The following is a 5,551-nucleotide window of genomic DNA, read 5'->3' as shown; positions in this document are numbered from 1 at the left end:
CTCTAGATCCACCGCACCTCGCCCCCTCGTTCCCCACGGCAACCGAGCGCCACCATGGCCTCGCCGCCGTAGTACTCGCGGCCACCGCGACCTCCACGCCCTTCCAACGCGTCCGCACGCTCCGCCTCCCTCGACTACGCCTCCACGTCAAGACACAGGACGCCGAGCACCATCGAACGCTGCCCCAACCTCGTCTTCTTCCTCGGATCCCCGACGCATCTCCGACGAGCGCTGTCAACTCTCCGGCTACTAAACTCCCAAGGGCCATCTTGCGTGCCGCACGGTGAGCTTCTCCTCCCCCTGCTGCTCTTCGTTGGCCCCCTAGCGCTCTGTAGCCAGCCGCCGCCATTGCCGAGGCTCTGGTCACCACGGCGTACCTCGCCGCCGTCGTCACGCACGCCCGAACTCGCCGTTGCACTCCTGGGGTTCCTAGGAGCCCAACGCGCCCGCGCAATAGCCTTCCCGTGCCTACTAGCGCGTTTCTCGTCGGGGACCCGACTGCGCCGCCGCCTGCGCGCGTCGCCGGCGCCCTTCGCCGAGCCCTTTGTGCTCTGCGTGTCGCGCAGGTCCACCCTAGCCTTCCCATTCGCCCCGAAGCGCGCTGTGTCGCCATCTTCATTTCACACCCGAACCACCTCGCCGCCGACGAGCTCGTGGCGCTCGACTCCGGCCACCACCGCCTCTACAACCACCCCCACTCACTCCGCTGTCGTCTTGTCGTTCGAATGCGACCGGTCCCGCTCGATTTGGTGCCCTATGGGCGAAACCCGCCACTCTCCCGAGCCGCACCGCCGCGGAAACGGACTCGCCGGCGTCTAAACGCCGGCCGGCTGATGTGGCATGCGTGGGGTCCACCCCCTGGGTCACTACCTGTGGCCCTGGGGGCCCCAACTGGCCAAGTTGACCGGGTCAACTACGCTGATGTGGCAGCTTCTGCCATTGACATGCGGGCCCGCGTGAGTTAAAACATTTTGTAAATAGATAAAATGCTAATTATTTCATTAATTAATTTAATTAACTAAACAGTCACTGACTACTGGGTCCCACCCACTAATTAACCCAATTATTAGTCTAAAACCCCCTTGTTATTACCCTGTCAATGACATGTGGGTCCCACTGGACCCACCTGTCTGGTTTGACTGGTCAACCGACCAGTTGACCTGCTGACATCACTCTGATGTCATGCCTACGTCATCACACACTGTTTTGGATAATGTTGATTTAAATTAATTAAATAAGTTCCAGAAAATGATTAAATCTTTAGAAAATCATATCTTTTAATCCGTAACTCGGATGAAAATACTTTCTACATGAAAGTTGCTCAGAAAAATCCGACGAATCCGGATACGCAGTCCGTTCGTCCGCCACACGCCCCTAACCTACCAAACTCGCAACTTTCCCCCTCCGGCTCCTCTGTCCAAAAACGCGAAACACCGGGAATACTTTCCCGGATGTTTCCCCCCCTTCATCGGTATCACCTACTACCGCGATTGGGCACACCTAGCATCGTTACTTGTCATGTCATGCATCGATATGCATTTGTTTGCATTGTATTCATTGTTTCTCCCCCCTCTTCTCTCCGGTAGACCACGAGACCGACGCTGCTGCTGCCCAGTTCGACTACGGAGTTGACGACCCCTCCTTCTTGCCAGAGCAACCAGGCAAGGCCCCCCCCTTGATCACCAGATATCGCCTACTCTTCTCTATACTGCTTGCATTAGAGTAGTGTAGCATGTTACTGCTTTCCGTTAATCCTATTCTGATGCATAGCCTGACATTGTTGCTACATCTGTTGATACCTTACCTGCAATCCTAAATACTTAGTATAGGATGCTAGTTTATCATTATTGGCCCTACATTCTTGTCGGTCTGCCTTGCTATACTATTGGGCCGTGATCACTCGGGAGGTGATCACGGGTATATACTATAAATACATACATACTATACAGATGGTGACTAAAGTCGGGTCAGCTCGAAGAGTACCCGCGCGTGATTCACGGATTGGGGGCTGATAGGACCTTTGTCCCGATGGCCCTTTGTGTGGATCTTTGTGGCGGAGCGACAGGGCAGGTTGAGACCGCCTAGGAGAGAGGTGGGCCTGGCCCTGTTCGGCGTTCGCGGATATTTAACACGCTTAACGAGATCTTGGTATTTGATCTGAGTTGGCAACGAGCCTATACGCACTAACCATCTACGTGGGAGTAGTTATGGGTATCCCGACGTCGTGGTATCAGCCGAAGCACTTCAGACGTCAGCGACGGAGCGGCGCGCGTCGGATTGGACTGGAATGCCTGCTAGGCTAGGTCTGCTTCCGGCCGCCCTCGCAACGTGCAGGTGTGCTATGGGCGATGGGCCCAGACCCCTGTGCGCTTAGGTTTAGACCGGCGTGCTGGCCTCTCTGTTTTGCCTAGGTGGGGCTGCAACGTGTTGATCTTCCGAGGCCGGGCATGACCCGGGAAAGTGTGTCCGGCCAAATAGGATCAAGCGTGTTGGGTAAGTTGGTGCACCCCTGCAGGGAAGTTAATCTATTCGAATAGCCGTGATCTTCGGTAACAGGACGACTTGGAGTTGTACCTTGACCTTATGACAACTAGAACCGGATACTTAATAAAACACACCCTTCCAAGTGCCAGATACAACCCGGTGATCACTTTCTCATAGGGCGACGAGGAGAGGATTGCCGGGTAGGATTATGCTATGCGATGCTACTTGGAGATGCTACTTGGAGGACTTCAATCTACTCTCTTCTACATGCTGCAAGACGGAGGCTGCCAGAAGCGTAGTCTTCGATAGGACTAGCTATCCCCTCTTATTCTGGCATTCTGTAGTTCAGTCCACTGATATGGCCTCCTTACACATATACCCATGCATATGTAGTGTAGTTCCTTGCTTGCGAGTACTTTGGATGAGTACTCACGGTTGCTTTCTCCCCCCCTTTTTTTCCCCTTTCCTTTCTTTCTGGTTGTCGCAACCAGATGCTGGAGTCCAGGAGCCAGACGCCACCGTCGACGACGACCCCTACTACACCGGAGGTGCCTACTACTACGTGCAGCCCGCTGATGACGGCCAGGAGTAGTTAGGAGGATCCCAGGCAGGAGGCATGCGCCTCTTTCGATCTGTATCCCAGTTTATGCTAGCCTTCTTAAGGCAAACTTGTTTAACTTATGTCTGTACTCAGATATTGTTGCTTCCGCTGACTCGTCTATGATCGAGCACTTGTATTCGAGCCCTCGAGGCCCCTGGCTTGTATTATGATGCTTGTATGACTTATTTTATTTGTAGAGTTGTGTTGTGATATCTTCCCGTGATTACCTGATCTTGATCGTACACATTTGCGTGCATGATTAGTGTACGATTGAATCGGGGGCCGACTGCCTGTAGGAATCCCCCCTTCCACACTCCTTGGCTGAAGTCGAGTCTAGTCACTACAAAACTTTTACTAACATGGCTGTGAGCCTTACGGGCCCACGTCGCCATTGGGTGGTACTAGGATCTTTTACTCCTCGACCTTTACTCTGGGACTCTGAATTCTTTTCTACTCGGGTTAAACGAATTTACTAACTATCACTAGGATCCCGTGACCCCATTCACCCCAAAGTTGGATAAAGCCATAGTATTCTTTGGAATAGTATTTTGGACGATTTCCACACTGTCATTGACTCCCTTGAAACATCTTTGTTTTCAGATGGAACCCACGAGGCAGGTCGTCCGCCACACGACGGCCATTGGTGCCTCGGGATCACCTGCCGTGCTAGCTGAGATGATGACCTATTTGGGTTATCCCTGGCACCCTGAGTACACCGTCTTTGAGGAGTACCACTACTTTAACCAGGAGCAGTACCGAGCCATCGTCCACCTCTACTCTCGGGAGTATGACTCCACTACTGTGCTACACACCGCACATGGTGTTGGGGTGACTATCGATATGGCAGTCCACGATGCTGCTCATGCTGCTCTAACACGTCTTCGTGGAGAGTATCAGGCATTGGACACTTCCCCTTTCAGGCACATTCCTATCGCATCTGACGTTGGTGCGGAGGGATACTACACTGCCGCCTACTCCACCGTCACCCGAGAGCCCTTCCACCATCAGCGCCTGGTTTTGCATGCTGATGGGCTGGACCGAGCTAACAGAGCTCTTCGCCACGAGTTGTACACCACTCGTCAGCACCTTTACAGGGCTCTGACGCTGTTGCACCCCTTTGTCCGGTCTGGACAGCTGTCGCGTTCTGCGATCTACCCAGCCAGGACCGTGATGCCCCACGGTGTCGGATGGCCAGAGGTGGGAGGCTACTCTCCCGCACTTGGTCCTCTTCTGCCACCTGAGCGTCGGGTTCTACACCAGAGTATCCGCGGCCCCCAAGCCACTGACATGGAGGACTATTCGTTGCCTCACTACCAGCTGTCAGGTTACAGCTACCTTCACAGTACCTCCTGGGACTGATGTAGTCTTGCTCATTAGTATTAGATGCATTCGCGAGCCTGCGTGCCGCCTATAATGACTTAGTCTATGTACTGAACTCTGTGTACTGAGCTCTATGTCCGACCCCTTTTGTAAGTTATGCCGACTATCTATGTGGTATCTGTCGTGCTCCTTTCATTATGCATGTTTCATCATGAATGACTCTTGTCTATGCAGATTTCTCAATACTGAACTACCCCTGTTATATATTAACAGTATGGTTAGACCAGCTGGTCGTGGTCGTGGTGGCAACTTCCCACCACCGCCTGAGTACATGGCTGGTATGATCCAACAGCTTGAGATGAATCGCCAGTTCATGGAGAACATGATGGCTCAGTTTCCTCGCCCCAATATGAACCAGCAGCCAAACACAACCACTCTGCAGGATTTCATACGCCTCAACCCAAGTGTGTACCGCAGCTCAACCCAGCTGCTGGATGCTGATGACTGGCTCCGTGACATCACCTATGAGATGGAGTCTGCTGATGTAGCCCCTGCCAGCTATGTCACTTTTGCTTCCTTCTTTCTAAAGGGACCCGCAGCGCAATGGTGGGACAGCCACAGGCGTACTCTGCCAGTTGGGACAATCATCACCTGGCCAGACTTTCAGGCTGCCTTCCGTGCCCGCTTCATTCCTCAGGGAATCATGGACAGGAAGAAGCGTGAGTTCCGCAACCTCACACAGGGCAACAAAACTGTGGAAGCTTATCAGTGGGAGTTTCTGGACTTATCCTGCTATGCTGAAGAAGACATTGCAACTGATGCTCGCAGACAGGAGAAGTTCCGTGAAGGCCTTCAAGCTGACATCAAGCTCGCACTTCTAGTGCATGACTTTGCCGATTTCGCCACCTTGGTGAACAAGGCCATCAATGTCGAGACTGGTCTGCAGGAACACCAGAGCTCTCAAAGGCGCAACTGTGACACGGGCTCATCTTCGGGCCCGCCCTCGCAGAAGCGTAAGATATGGATCCCGAACAGCATGTACCGTCCAAATGCACCTGCCCCAAGGCAGTCTTATGCTGCACCTCATCTGCCGGCTGCTCCAACTAGGCAGCCAAGGCTTCCAGCTCCACCACCCCGAGCTCTTGC

The sequence above is a fragment of the Triticum aestivum genome, chromosome 5B, assembly GCF_018294505.1.
Source record: "Triticum aestivum cultivar Chinese Spring chromosome 5B, IWGSC CS RefSeq v2.1, whole genome shotgun sequence".
Lineage (NCBI taxonomy): Eukaryota > Viridiplantae > Streptophyta > Magnoliopsida > Poales > Poaceae > Triticum > Triticum aestivum.
The sequence above is the reverse complement of the archived record's forward strand: the minus strand, read 5'-3'. Positions refer to the sequence as shown.